The following is a 16,505-nucleotide window of genomic DNA, read 5'->3' as shown; positions in this document are numbered from 1 at the left end:
TTTATATCGCGATAATGGATTTTTCTCAATGAACATAACTAGTCCGCGACGGACATGCCAAAAAAGGGCCATCTGTCCCCTCAAGTAGTGTGCTATTATTCGGAACACGAAAAGATCAAACAGCGATAGGAGGATGTGTTAGCCTCAATACGAGGAAATATTAAAACACTAATTCATTGAGTGCATTTGTATTCTAGAAGAGCAAATGAGAAGTTATCCTGTTGTTTTTCTACAATACGTTGATGTAAAACATTGGTTTTTGTGTCTCCGACATGCATGCTAATTGAGGAGAAAAAAATGCGTCAGAACCACGTGGGCGACTTCCTCTGGGTCATGATGACTCAATAGACCAAGTCGGATTAAAAATGGGTCACTAGAAATATCTTCTCATATATTCTGTATTCTAACATACATGCTGAATGGAATACAAAATAATAATAATAGTATTAATAATAATAATAAAGAGAGAGCACCAACAGTTAGATCATTACATAGACGAAAGACATCGTCAAAGCTAGTGCTAATTATCTACTGCTGAGAAATATATAATTTTGCTTTTTTTTAATTTTTTTTTATGTATCTCTTCGCATTCGATCCACACTTATTAAGGAATTTTTTTTTTTCTGTCTCTCCGGCTACTTTTAACTCTTCCAGATTTCACCATGTACTCAATTAACTGCCGGATACACAAGAGCAGTCGGTACTTAGAACTACAATCACCGGGGCGCAAACCTTGCCTTGCATGAGAGAGTGCAACTTACCTCATTATCAACAACCCCCACACACACATTCATTTTTTTTAAAGCCTTCATTATGATATTTCGTAATTTATCCGTTAATATTTCCTAATAATATTTTAATTTTATTATTTTTAGTGGCTAAAATACGTAATTTTTAATATTAATGATTAATAAATACAACCATGCCGATATTTAGGCATTAATGAAATTAAAAAAAAAAAAGTTATGCTGTGATAAAAACCCAAATATGAATACTAACAAAAGAGCTGACTCTAAACAATTAAATCATTTAAGTACGTCTATGAATGCACCACGTGATCTCCACTCACCAAAACAATGGTTACTGTTGATATCTGCAAATGCGCATGTACGTTCACGTGATAGTGGCGTCACACTTTATTAGGAACATTGTTTCCTTGGTGGAGGGAAGAGGGGGGGGGGCTGTAAAATGCTTATGTGAAATGAGTGAACGACAAAGCCAAAATCTAGAGACCCGGAAATGATTATTAAAAAAAAAAAAAAAACTAAGAGCACATTTGTTGGCCATTTCTTCCTCATTGACTTACTAGGGTCGTATGGGAAAGTAGAATATCACTATCTGAGATCTGTTGCTAAACACTGAGGGATATCAGGTTAGAACATGCAGCGAGAGATAGGAGAACCTCGTTAGTGACAATTACAAGCAATACTTACTTATACATCGTTTAGGAAATTGGTAACTTAACGAGCGGTGTATTGGAAAGAAAGTAAACACACCCCTTTCTCTACTTTCTATTACTACAGAACAATGCCAGGAACAATTTTTCTTGTAGATAATGGCAGTTTCCGAACAGCAATTTAACAAACACGGGGGGGTATTAACCGCAAATAGGCAGAGAACTGAAGTTACGTCATACACAATTTATATTGTTGCTGTTTTATTTTGGGACAAAGGTATTGCACAAAAAATAAACTATTTAATTAAAATAAATAGAAAAAACGAGTACTCATTTTTATTTTATGTATCTTCTATAGCATTATGTACGTATGTCATGTCTTATGTTTGCATGTTGGATTATCGTATGAGTTTTCCATATTCAATTTATCAAAACAGTACGTAGTTTTACAATGTAGATTTTATAATGAAGGCCTGTAAACAATTAGCATCATACATGGGAGATGAGATTAAGAAGAATCCAATTGTGCTAAGCCTAACAAATATATTCAGTTGGTTGTTGATTCTATCAACTGTCAGAATTTCATTGTAAGTGAATTCGCTAATATTTCATTTGAATTCGCTAATATTTTCTTATTCGACAGTATCTACGAGTATTTATACATTTAAAGAGCGTGTTTAGTCCTTAAAAGTTAAGGATAAGAGTTCTTAGGCTGTCCACGACAGTTGGTAGAAGTATGGCGTGCGAAGGTACTTCACAGGAGAAGGGACTGTCCTTCATTCAGGGATGTCAGAGAAAACTGATTCTTTTAAACTGAGATATTCTATCCAAACTGCAGTCTGTGATATTTCTTTTCCATAGGGATGACGACCTTACTTATCGATTAAGGTCACCGAGTATTTTTGTTTTGCCCACTTTGTAGCACTTAAGGCTGTTTATGCAACTGTCTAATTCCCTTCGTACAAAATACGGTCAATCCATTCAATCCGATTTGTTCATCAACTTTTTTTTTTTTCCGTTCCATAAGCGGTCTAACCGTTTCTACAGCCCTTTCAAAACCGAATTGTTAAAAAAAAAAAGAAGAAAAAAAAAGCCTTCAAGGCTAACACCAACCGAAGAAATCAACAAAGAGTTGGTTGAGTGTACTTTAAGAGTTCGTAATGGTTCTGTCTTCTGATGCGCAGTGAGATTTGTCGTCAAGTGAATGGATGACGTGCCTCTGGCCTTCGAAGCAGGGTTTATCTTTTTAGAAACGTAGCAGTATAGTTCACGTCAGCCGTGACGTTAGGAGAATGAACGAGAGTGGGCATTAACGAGAAGAGAGAGTGATACGTCATCTGCGCAGGCGCACAACGATATGTTGGATCACCATAAGTGTTTGTGTTTTTTTTTTCTTTTTAATTTTCTCTTTTCTTTCTTTCTCTCTTTCACCACAGCGAACAAAGAATGGATAATGCGATGATGTCATTCATCAGGAAACTGCTATTCGATAATAAATGAATAGGAAACAAAGAAATCCCCTCACAGACGGGTAATGGCAGAATAGGCAGCACCTTGTATACGAAATCGCTTGGGAATACGGTTGGCTGTAGAAGATTAAGAATGCTTTGTTTTCAGGGTCTCTGTCGAATAGAAGAGAGAAAGCATGTGATGAAAAAATAAATAAATAAAATAAAACAAAAACTCCTTAAACGGCAGAGAATAGATAACTTGCTTTATCTACACAAAATTTTGTATCTGAACCAGTTTTAAAATCGGACTTTTTATATAAACAGACACTGCAGTGTACAAGATCAATATTTTAAAACATTCAAAACTTTTAAATGTTTGTGGTATATTAAGGTGTCATGTTTTTATTTGAAAAATAAAGCTATTCTGAGATTGCCGTCATCCCAGCTATATTCTCTATGTCAACGGTTCTAAAACTGTGTTCGATGAAACCAGTTTAGTAAAATAAAAATCAAAAAAAAAAAAAAAATCAGTGAATAAGAAAAATATTATTTTTAATTAAACTGACTTATTTCTAAAAAAGTTATGTTACTTTCTTGCAATATTATGTGTCGCATGTTTTCTTGATTAAAATATTTTGCAGGCAATAATGATTCATTGTCTTAATTTCTTTCCGATATTTTTTTATGAAAATTTTCATAGAGATTCCTCATTTTCAAAAAGGTCTATTATGCTATAATTTCCCCCAAGATTGCTAAATATTGAGAGGGGGGGGGGGATTTGACGTCATCACTTAAAGATAACCATTTTTCTTAAAGTTCTCCGATTTAATAGAAATGTTTATAAATACATTCGTCGTAATTCTGCTAACCTAAGAACTCAAGTCGGAGGGAAGATGAAAAATGGACAGAAAAGGGGGGAGAGTTAGAAAGAACCAAATTGGAAATTCACGGAAACCGCATATCGAAGAATCTGAAAGAAGTTTCCAAAATCAGGCATTTGCTTGCATGCAACAGGTATTTGAAGAGATTTTTACGACTCATAAAAATAAAAGTAAAACTCCAAGAATATTATCTTAAGAATAGCGAAAGAAGTTAGTTATGACTTGAGTAATTCTTTTATGGTGTCACACTGGTGATTCAACAGAAAAATCCCACCTCTCCTCCAAGTGCAAAATCATGTGAAATCACACTATTGGGACTGCATTGCATGATGTCAAAAATAAAAAAATAAATAAATAAATAAAATAATATATATTTGGCATCACATGACAACAATGGCCTAGTTCTCGATACACATCTCCCGAAACCATCTGTTACGTATGATGATGGCTTAGAAGACAACCCCCAACCTCTCTGTTGATCCTCCTTCGAGGGAAGAAGGAATACAAAGGGAAGGGGGAAGCTGTCTACCCACTTAAACTCCTTCTCACCGTTATTCCCGCGCACTTATTAAGGTGAGGCAAATGTGAAAGATGGCACGACGGTCCAAGAAGGAATTCTTAAAACATCTTCTTGAAGTGTCGGCATCTTACATCATCTTCCCATATTTCGTGCCGCACCTCCTTTGTTTTATCCTCGAGAAACGACCAACCAGGGACAAATGACGAGGTAATTGTGCATAAAGACAGCATTAAAACGTAATTGACTGCCATTTAAGGGAGTTCCTAGTGACTCGTGAGTGCACTTCTGCCTACTTATTTTATCTCAATTGCGTCAGTCTTCGTTGCTGTTTTCATCTCTCTCTCTCTCTCTCTCTCTCTCTCTCTCTTGACTACTTCCCTGTCCAAAAATCTCTGCTTGCAAACGCGTGCAAATTTTCCACCCAAATACCTCCGTCGAAATGTGGTAGAGAGGCGTAAATATAGGGACTGTGAGATGAGAACGGACAGAAGACTTATCGTCTCAGATCTACGCGCATTTCCAGGTGGTCCAAGTTGGCAAACTGGTTGGAAACAGAAGGTCTTCTGTTTGCACAAGTGACCATATTGCTGGAAATTAAATGGCCATTTTATTCCCATCAAAGAAAACAAAATCCACGCACACAAAATTCTTACAAAGGATGGAGAGAAAATTATTTGGAAATGCGATGCGAATTTCTCACAAAATATTAGTTATGATAAAAAAAAAAAATTTTAAATGAATTACACAAATTTAAAAATTCAGTTTTCTGGAGTAACATCGCTTAGCAGGTTAAGTACGCAAAAATGATGAGATGAACGTGTGATTGCTGTTGAAACAAGAGACGTCTCCTTTCATAAGTGTTATCTGTTTCAAATTAAAACATTATTATTATTGCTCCGAGAAACTCCAATAAACATGCAAATAGACTTTTTATTATTAATTTTGCTTAGCACGCGTGTTATTAGTAACGCTGTACTCAACGATAAAAATCAAAATTTGATCGTCCGGAGACAATTACGACAACGATACGTCGTTGTCGTGTCCAATACGATTATTTAACCTCATGTTCTCTTATTAGTAACTCTAAATAGTACTTATATATTTGAAAACATAATAAATATGATTAGTTCCTGATATAATAATGGTGATGAAGAATGATAGTTCATCCTTATCATCAAATTCCTGAAATGTACCCTCGGGGGGGATGTACAGGATATTATGATCATATGACATGAGAAAGTTACGTCATTACCAACTTCCTATCTACAATTTTCCTCCAAATCAGTCTGTTACTTGTCAAGACTTGAACATTATCAGATCTTATATTTCTATCGTCTAAGACACTTTGTACCGTATCAATCCACCTATATCTTGGTCTTCCTCTGGGTGGTTTACCTGCCAACCTGGAAGAGAACACTTGTTTTGCTAATCTTTCCTCGCCCATTCTGTTTAAGTGACCATACCACCTGAGATTAGCTCTGCTAACGCATTCCTGGATGCTGACAATGTCAAGTTCTTTCCTAATATCCTCATTTTTAATATGATATTGCCATTGATGCCATCTGTTCACGCCTCTAATCTTTCTCAGGACTCTCATATCTGCGGTCTCTAGTCTTTGGTCAAGTGTTCTATTTCTGACCCAGCTCTCAGATCCATAAGTTAAAACTGGTTTGAACACTGTCTTGTATACAGCTAATTTAGTCTTCCGACTAATTTCTCTCTTATTCCATATGAATTTATTCAGTTGACTTCCTACCATACCAGCTTTGCTGATTCTGTTGTCTATTTCCATATTTAATTTGCCATCTTCACTGAAAATCGTGATAAATAGCTGAAATGTTTTACTTGTTCCACAGGCTCACTATTCAAGATGCAGTCGATGTTTTTTGCTGATTTTCATACCAAATTTATAACAACGGTTATTCGATTTAGTCTGGAAATCATGCAGGCCTGTACTGGATTTATTCAGAAGTGTAACATCATCTGCATAAAGTAAAGAACTAAGATTAACATCCCCAATTTTGATATCAGATTTAATACCACTTTCCTTCATAATGTGATTCATACAGATAATGAATACCAGTAGAAATAATGTACACTCTTGTCTCACATGATTTAACGTCAGACCATCTTCCTGTATCTCCTTCAGTTCTAACTGCTGATTAACAACTCAAATAGAGACTAAGTATTGCTTGATATAATGCCCCATTGACACCATATAACTGTAGCGTTTTGAAGAGCTCTGTTCTTGGCACCTTGTCTTTTCTCGTGAATAATAGTTTATTGTTCTCACTGTAGTTTTAAAATATAAAAGGTTTTGCACTTTAATCAAGAATGTAACATTATCAAAAATTTAAAATGAGCAAACTATAATGAAAACAATGTTATATTCATGATCATGATTGATAAGCAAAGATATGTAATCAGAATTATAACTTGACATTGTGATTTTAACAGAACATCAATATTAAACTTGAAATCATTGCTCGGATTTGATCTCGCATAACACTTTAAAATGAACTGTTTATTGAAATAAAAAGATCGCCAATATCACTGATTAGATCATCACGATTGTATCTTTCTAGCCTACAAAATAATCTGATATCTTAAGAGAATGCAATGTTATGGTTTATTGCATTTTCTTTGTATCATTTCTCAGACGTTAGTTTTAAGTTATTTTAACTTCTATTCTTTTTATTAAGCTTATCTTGTCTATGGCGGATTTTGATAAATAAACATCCATGCAAAATAAATAGATTCACTGTAATTAAAACTCTATTTTAAAATATAACACACGTTTTGAATCTTGAATAAAATGTGACCATTTCTCTCGCTTAGTTTTAATTATTGATGTCGTCTCCACACTGCAAAAGTGATTAACGGCAGACATCCAATGGCCATTGATACCAAATGGTTTTACAGTAGGTAAGTGAAAACTATAGTCTTAGCGTTAGCCAGGTGCAACAGAGAGAGAGAGAGAGAGAGAGAGAGAGCGTATTAGAAAAATAGCACAAACAAAACTCTCCGGGGGTTTGTTTTCAGTTGCTATAGCTCAAGGGCACACTAGTTTAATGAGTACGCAATAAAAGCCTTTCCCCTTCCCTGTGGACCACACGAGAATGCTTTCAAACAATTTGTCGAAGTGGTATTGTAACGAAAATAATCAGTTCAACAATTAGTTTACACGTCATCATTGTGGTTTGGTTGTTAGTTGTCAACAATGCATGATTATATACTGTATTTATCCTGATTTAATTGTTGCGTGTTTATTGCAGATTCCTGTAAAGAATGGAGATATCAGAAAAAAGATATTTGAAAATATGATACAGTATTTAATAAATTATTCATTTTAGATTTTTTTTAGAATATCTAATGTAATACTAAATAAATGGATATATACCTTGGTATACTACTAAATATAAAATGATATTTCAGAATGTGCAAATTTATAGTAAATTTAATTGCTTTGTTAATATTATTGAATTCTCCGAGGACTTTTGAACTTTTAAGCCAATCAGCGATGAGCTGTCATGGAAACGTCAAGAATGGGCTTAACACTATTTTAACAATGGTTACATTAACAATACTAAAACGTGATGAACAAGAATGGGTTCCTTTTGTCCCGATTCATGGCATAGATTGGATTCCAGTTGACAGTTGAATAATCATATAACAACACAAAATACACTTTTAACCTAATTTATGCCGACGAGGCATATGCCAAAGATTATGTTGTGGTAATGACAAGTTTCTATTAATTGCATTTTTGCTACGCTGTGGGACAACTTGAAAAATAATTAAAAAAAACCTTTATTTCAGTTTAAACGAACTATGATAGTGTTAAACCTTTGTGATTCATCGCTACTGTTGAGTACTTGTCAATACGTACGTGAAATAACATCTATTTTTTTTCTATCGTTTCATAATTAATCTAGTTATTATATGGTCGTTTGACCTCTTTTACAGATCCAATAAGCCCGCATTTCACTAAAATCCAAGGTCAGTTAACAATAACAACAGGAGCGCGCTAGCCAGCATTGCGTCTATCTTGTGAACAGAAGCCAGCGAGCATGGCAAAGTAGTCCGCCATCTTAATAATTCACAGTCGCCTTCTTGCTGCATAGCTTTAAAGTCGTACTTTTTATAACCTGTTGCTATCGTTACGCTTCAAAAATTAACAGAAATTTGTCTAAAAGTTAGCATACTAACTCTAAGGACCCCGACAAATGACAGAAAAACAATAATTGTTTTTATTATATATATATTTTTTAATTTTTAAATATTTCTTCTGCTGCCGTTGCTCGCTCGCTAAACCTAAGTCTCGCATTTCAAAAACAAACAGTCTTTCGCACGTTCCGCGCCATTCCCCACGTGCCTTTTTTTTTTTTTTCCCGCCACTCCATTTTCCTCTCCCTCCCCCTAATATCTGGGCAGGGTCAGCAGAAGCGGCAGCAGCAGCGGAAGAGCCACAAACAACTAAGCCCGTTGATCCCTTCTTTATAACTGGTTCGGAAAATTGGGCAACTAGGGGTTTTTCCTCCTACCTTGTGGGACCGGGTGCCGGGGGGCTGGCCGAGCCGGTTACTGCCGTCGTCGTCACCTGGGCCCCAGCAGCAGTCCCGTTACAGCTGCTGCTGTTGTCGGTAGCCGCATCGGTGGCGGTGGTGGTGGTGGCTGTTGCAGCTGGACCCGCAAAACTCGAAAAACCTGTCCCTTCGGCCTCCATTGTCAGGTGGCGTAGTCGGGGCCAGTCCAACGTAGTTGGTTCCGCAGAATCCTGGTGAATACAGTTCTGTTTCGCTTCTTCTTGGCACTCGGTTCTACCTGGGTGAACTCTGTCTCTCTTTCTTTGCGAACCTGTTCCGTTCTTCGTAGTTTTCCCCCACACGTCTGTGCTAGTGTATAAGTAGGGTAGTGGACTGGTCCTCGTTGCTGTCTTTCATTCCTGATCGCTCACTCGACCGCCGCAGCGCGCACTGACAGTTCACAAGTCCTACGGCATCGCAGAGAGAGACACGCGCTGCCACTACAGCACTCCGAGGTTATGGCGAAACGTAGCATTCACACACCTGTAGCCGGAGAAAAAAAATAACGCCAGCCTTCTTCTTCTTCGTTCCCGCTGCTATCGGCAGCTACGGAATGAACCGCGCTTGGTGTGTGTGTGTGTGTGTGTGTGTGTGTGTATGTATGTGTGTGTGTGTTGGAACGCTCCTGTGTCAGGAACCCTGCCAAAGCACAGCACGGTGGTATGCCTGTGCGTGCATGCGTCCGTTGAACACAGAGAGTACAGAGAGAGAGAGTGAGAGAGTATGTACGTGTGTGTGTGTCTCTCTCTCTGTGAAATCCCCTTTCTGTATCCCTACAGACATCGCTGGTGTACCTGTACATGGCTTGCAATCATGGCTGCCATCGCGGACTGTCCCATGCACACAGGTAAGAGGGGAGCCCGGCAGTCGGCCCATCTCTCATGCCCGAAGAAGCGAGGAAGGTCAGAGAGGTGAACGTAGCGTTCGATCCAGGAATCCCCTTGGAGGCGCCGAGCCTGTCTGCTGTGGGAGTGTTACTCCTGAGAAAGTCTGACAATAGCCTGCAGTGGTATGAGGTACACTTGGTCCCTATTTACTTCTTTTAGGCTTAGCGTCTATTCTCGTTCCTGCTTCTATTTATATTGTAATATTTAGAATACGTTTTAAAATTCATTGTGCATGTTTCTGGAAATCAGTTGCTTTTTTTTTTTTTTTTGAATACGCATTATGTCTGAAATAGTTAATAATTAAATAGTTTACTTGATTTTATAATAAGTACTAATATTCCCAAACACGAATCATTAAAAAAACATTAGGACGTTACGTCCCCAAATGGCCCGTTTTAATTTAATTTGTTGGTTCATTTCTTATTAATTTTTTTTTATTAGTTATGGTGCAGTTACTATTCTAAATATTCCTTTTTCTGCTATATATAACTCTATTACTGTTAAGCAGCCTTTAAATCGTTTAACAATATAATTTACTTCAAATACAGCATTTAAAATATCTGACTCACTTTCTTAATCACCAGTGCATATGACTAAGTTCGTCTCTTTATTCACAACCCTCATTTTAAGGAAGCAAACCACTAGAAGAAAACAAAAGTCTTCTGAAAGACACACAACGAAGTTGCAGGATAATAATCAAAACAGTCAATACGATTGCAAAACGTAAAGTAGAAACTTTTCAAATGTATCTAATTATTTAATGGGATTTTAAGTATGCCATTTAAAACAAAAAGTGACAACCATACTGGCAAGTCGGAAACTAGAATACGCAAATAACTTTACAGAATTCCCCCCCTCTCTTAATGTTGCATATTTAAAGATATACAGCCCTGAATTTAACGTAAAAATCAGTGAGAAATAACATTATCAAATTTGAATACTTATGTGCGCCATAGATTATGGATGAATAAACAACCGCTGTCCCTTTCCCCCCCTCCCCTGTCGACCTGCAAAATGACTCAAATTCTACTTTAGTAATTATTTAACTAATAGCGCAGCCAGCTTAAGAGCATCTATAGATATGTAATTAGGCCAAGGCATTTATCCCCAAGACTCGAAGCCTACCGAATAAGTTCACCTTCTAATATTTTTTTTGTCACGTAATGCTTAGTGATCATTATATTTATCTGAATAGCTCTGTTATCATTATACCTATAGGAAGGTTTCTAAAACTCATAAATGTTCCTTCTCTCTCGTGATGGTATCACATACCGTAGTAGAAGATTAGGAGAAACTGACCTAAATTATCATTCCCAACATGCATTTTTAGTATATATATACACACACACATATGTTTATATACATGCAAATATAAAGTATTTTTGGCATTCTTATCAGCTGATCCTGTGTGTTGATTTTAATTGTTGATGAGAATGATAACAATACTTGAATTGATTGTCAATTTCAATTCAAAATGCAGTCTTTCGAACATGCAGTACATGTGATTACTAAAGAGTGAAATAAATGTCATTATTTTTATTAGTGGTAATTGTTGTGAACATCATATATTAAATGATGAATACTAGTTAAAATGCTAAAACTAAATTTTTCCATTCATTTATTATCCTTATCCGAATTTTTTTTTTTTTTTTTCCAATGACCATTAATTTTGTTAGTTGTTAACAGTAGCCTTCGAAGTTTTATTTTAAAAATGTAATTTGGAGTCCGTGTCAAAAATACGCAATCAAAAGTGTAACACTGTGAGATCTGAGCTGTGTATCAAGAATTCGGCTCTCAGTAGAGAAATTAAATTATAAGATTTTCTTGTTTTTGATAGCTTCTAGCATAATATGATGATACCATCTTATGTACTATTCTATAATAATATATCCATTTATTTTCTTACTTTTTTGTAAAGGTATCATGTTTACTTCCATAACCACTATTTTAACAGTTAGAAATGCATCAGTTAAGGTGGGGGGGGAATAAAATGTCTTGCGATAAGCAACAGCGTACATGGGGAAGGGGAGGATCTAGATGAATAAAAATACTGAAATAAATTTGTACCTACACAGTATGGCGTATTTTTATGATCATATTCTTGTAATATACATTGTATATGATTGTGATGTGAAGAATCACACACATACACACATCGAAACTTGGTGCAACCAAGGAATTGCCAGTATAAAAGTATTGCATTGACCCATTATGTTATAGGCCGTGATGACCATCGCTTATGGCGACAGGTCCCAGTAATTCGTGCTATGTACGTCAGAACAATATTTAATCGAAATAGTCGTAGATAAATGAAACTGAAAAGTGGGATGACATGATTGAAAGCGACAGAGAGCAAAGGGTAAAAACAGATCGGGCCAAAGAGAACCAACACAATTTCTTCTTCCACTGTGGTCCGAATATTTTTGCGCAGGCAACCTCCAAAATCTCTAACCTCGCTAGCAGCATAAGCCATTTAAGGGGCCAACAAAAGTAAGGGAGTTATTATCTTATCAGCAGGGGACTGGGGATGTCAGGTGTAAGTACGGATATAGGGGAAGGTTGAAGAGGAGGAATTTTTAAAAAGATTCCCTGACCACCCAGGTTAAGTGATAATTTCATGATCGGCCCTTCGTCTTCCCAATCATTTGTCTGCGTATTGATGCACACCTGGGTGGAGTGACTGTGACTGCAAATAAGGCAACGTGCTGTTCGAATGCGAAAGGTTGGTTCTAAAAATAACTCGAAATGAAACCGATATTTTAAGCGTCTGAAATTCAATATGCATCAACTTGTTTTTAATCTTCTTTGGCACTGTTTGTCTGTTCATGATTTCCTGTATAATAATACCTAAAGGTCATCCGAATATCCCGTTTCAACTTTATCACTTCCACTGGTTTTCGATATATACATAACAAATGAACCTATCAAATCCACAGCATGTGTGGCAATTTCCTTAATCCATTTATCTTCATTTATGAATACAGTAAGCAAATAACCCATGATTTCTATAGCATAACTAAGTATAGTCATTTAACGTTTAATTTTACTTTGCATTTTCGCCTTTTCTGTTCTAAAATAGAAATGGAAAATTAGTATATACAATACACCAATTTCATAAACAACACAGTAAAACTATCACTTCCTGGTGAGATGATGTTATAGAGCCAAAAAAGTATGCTGTAGTTAATAATAAAATAATCGATGTGATGTGACTAAAGTATGCTACTTTTATACTCTTTATATTTAGGATCTGTTTCAATTTATCTATGAAAAAATAATGTAATCTAATGAAGAAGAGTACTTTTCTATTATTAAAAAAAATTACATGCCCTTTATGTATTTCATATCATAATATTATATAAAAAATTGCTATGAATATCTAATAATCAAGAACGGAGGGGAAAAATTGGTATTTTGAATAATAAATTTATTTACATAAATAAAATGTAAAATCTTTTATCAATTTTGCATTTACAAATAAATACAGCATTTATTGATTATTAAATATTTATATATTCATAGCAGAAAAAAAAGAAGATTATGTATCGCTGCAGGTTTAACCATATATTCATAGCAATTTTTCTCGAAAATATATTCATAGCTTAAGTTCTTAAAAGAACTGGGCGATGGACTGAGTCCTTGACTCTTTATCCCGTCATCTGAATGAAGTAAATCTGTGTGGATGTGGTGTTATTGAGCTAAAAGGCTCTGGTCATGGCTGGGTAACGGCAATAGCCGAGCCTCAGTTAAAACTTCATTGGCTACAGCATTGCCATTTGTTACCCTGGAAGTCCTAAAAAGGACTTTAGGTTGACATCCTTTCAGATCAACTACCAATATATTCATAGCTTTCCTTATAGTTCTTATAAGGACTGGTTCAAAGGGACGAAGCAAGGATGCTTTTCATCTTCCCCGTTATTTGTAGAGGACAGTGTAGGGATAAGGTGTTATTGAGCTATTAAAGCTCTGATCATGGCAAAAGGGGTAGCAGCAATAGCCGAGCCTCTGTTAGAACTTCATTGGCTATATAGCATTGCCATATGTTAAGGTAAAGCCGTCTCTAAAAATTCGGACGATCCCTAGTCCACTCAATCGTGGGCGAAAGGCCGTCTATCTCAGCATTGGCTCCACTCAGTGATGGCCTTCCACCCACCACCATCACCACCGAGAAGAACCGTTCAAATTCCGAAGAAAAGCATTCACCGACAAAGCCCCTCAGCGGGCCGTGCCGGAGAACACTTCCCCGGAGACTCAAATTGCTCCCTTAAGGCAAAAACCTTAAGAGAGCGAACTCAAAACTCTGGAATCTCAGCGCCCCAGGGAGGTAACAGCAACAGCCGAGCCTCAGTTAAACTTCATTGGCTACAGCATTGCCATCCATTACCCTCCAAGGGTATTAATCCATTCCGATGCCATGTTCATTGTAATTTTTCTCGAAACTATTATAACATGATGATGATATGAAATATATAAAGGAGTATGTAATTTTTTTTAATAATAGAAAATTACTCATCTCTATTATTATTATTATTATTAAACATTAACTTCAAAGAAAATATAGATTACATTATTTTTTCATAGATAAATAAAAACAAATCTTAAATATAAAGAGTATAAAAATAGGATACTTTAGTTTATGTAAAAAATTGCATAAATAAAATGTAAAATCTTGTACTATCAATTTTGCATTTACAAATAAATATTGTGAATGGCGGGTTGGATTGTAACAGTAAGTAATTGTAAGCTTATCATACATTTGTAACTCAGCTTTTGCCATATGCTCCAACATTTTCATAGTACCGGTACTCAGCCACAGTCTCCAATTTTGTCATAACTGAGGAATGTTTGATTTGTATACTTAAGTTTTTTGCATAATCTCATAGGAAGAATTTGGAGGGGTGGTTCGAGATCAGAAGGGAGCCAGATTATTTATTTATTTATTTATTTTAACTCAACTGCAGGCTATTTGGGAAATGAACATACCAAGTTTGTCTTGGAATATTTCCAAAATGGGCTTACCACTGCTTTCGATCTTCACACATTCATAACTTAAAAACTATTTGTCTATCAGCTTTAGTGATATGCTGGACAATCTGCCACTTATACGGCTAATATCGCAATATTTTGTGAATCCCCTTGAAAACAACAAACAGACTGAAGAACTTGACATCCAGACCTTGCAAGGGTGGTGAACTTCTTTTAAAAATGACTGAAGAATGTGAGGAACAGTTTCTTGTGTTCTCGTGTAGACTTCATTTTCTCAACACTACAGGTTTCTTTAAATTGATTACAACTATTCCATACATTTATCATTTAAGAAATTATCTCGATAGACGGCTTAAATTCTTCTTGTAGACGAACCATCAATCAAATTATTATTACATTTTCTTGATAGATAAAGAGGCGAATGCTCCTGAAAATTCATGAGTAATTTTTCTTCGCATAGTACAATCTAAATAGATCTTTGCATAATATATTAAAGGAGATATTACAGTTATTATGATTTCGTAATGAAATACAACTAATTTATGTATAACCATGCACAATAATCATTCCAAACTTCCAAATTATGCTTTGTATAAGTCATAAATAGTGATAACCAGTAATATTCTTCACAAACACGTGGTGTACTGTTATTATCCAATCAAAAAGTATGGCGTCTTTAACGCATGCGCTAATTTAAAAGCACAAACCAATCGCATTTATTGCAATGTTATGATAAAGAGAGGGAAAACTTGGATTAGAAGTAATGATTCCAAACGAATAAAAGACATAGGTTGGATCCGAATTATGAAATATTTAGAGAAACGAAAGTCCCTTTTACTGAACAGAAATAAGTTTTGAGGATAATAATGAAGGAGAAAAAAAAAATTCTAAATTTGCTTTCTGAAATTCATTCACACACAAAAAACCTCAGATTAATTCAAATAACTCCGAGCGGCCCACTTTGACTTATCTTTAATTGATGGCATTTCTGGATTATTAATATTGTGTACGTAATAAAACGATTACGGACTCTACGCGTATGGAAACCATTGCCGATACAAGCGGCAAGTATGATGATGTTCCAGTCGGCGAAATTTACGAGCCTTCTAATTTTTGAAACTCAGGAGATCGGATTTTGTTCGCATAAAGAATACTTATATAAGGGCTTTTCAATTAAAAGTGCTAGCTGATCACGTATGGATGGGTCTATCTCCTTTGAAAACAGCCAAACTAGCCGAAGAACACACGACATTAACTGACATAATACAGCCGTATTATGGTTTTATATATCACGAGATATCTAAATAGTTTTATTGAGTATTTGTGCAAATAACCTCTGTCACTTTTTCACCATTAGGGTTACAACTTTTTTAAGTGACACTCACCTTGTAAAAATTATATTTAATTGATTTTGATCTTATTATCACAAACATGATCAGAAATTAATACGACAAATTAGGCCATGGTTAATTCGGATGGCGACATTTATCGATGCTTTCAATTTCTGATGTTAATTTGTTATTTCCTGCGTTTGGAATGTTGACATTTCATAATTGATAAGGTCAAATTTTTAGCACGTGCGTAGAACTCGAGAAATCTTTGAATGACAATGATGCAATCACCGTGTTTACTGGTAGATATCATTATCACCTTTAAAGGGAACTGAAGAATGTTTCTGCTATTTAAACACAGATTTAACGTAATAAAAAATACAAAAAAAAAAAAAAATAGTGGATTTTCTTTGAAGAGATTTCATGTGTTCCTTAGATGAATTTCCCAGTGCGATTTTTCAAGTATA

General features: G+C 35.6%; 1 long non-coding RNA gene across 1 annotated transcript in view; it reads left to right on the top strand.

Annotated features, from left to right (window-relative positions):
* Positions 1–9,756: 9,756 nt before the first annotated feature.
* Positions 9,757–16,505, top strand: part of LOC150107324 (uncharacterized) — a 28,465-nt gene continuing 21,716 nt past the window's right edge. Inside the window, exon 1 of the long non-coding RNA XR_016548225.1 lies at positions 9,757–9,850. This is a non-coding gene — a long non-coding RNA (uncharacterized LOC150107324). The remainder of the gene's footprint in view (positions 9,851–16,505) is intronic.

This window comes from Typopeltis vanoorti, chromosome 4 (assembly GCF_054136105.1).
Source record: "Typopeltis vanoorti isolate ZY-2024b chromosome 4, IOZ_Tvanoo_1.0, whole genome shotgun sequence".
Taxonomy (NCBI): domain Eukaryota; kingdom Metazoa; phylum Arthropoda; class Arachnida; order Uropygi; family Thelyphonidae; genus Typopeltis; species Typopeltis vanoorti.
Note: the sequence above shows the minus strand (reverse complement) of the source record. Positions and strands in the feature narration are given on the sequence as shown.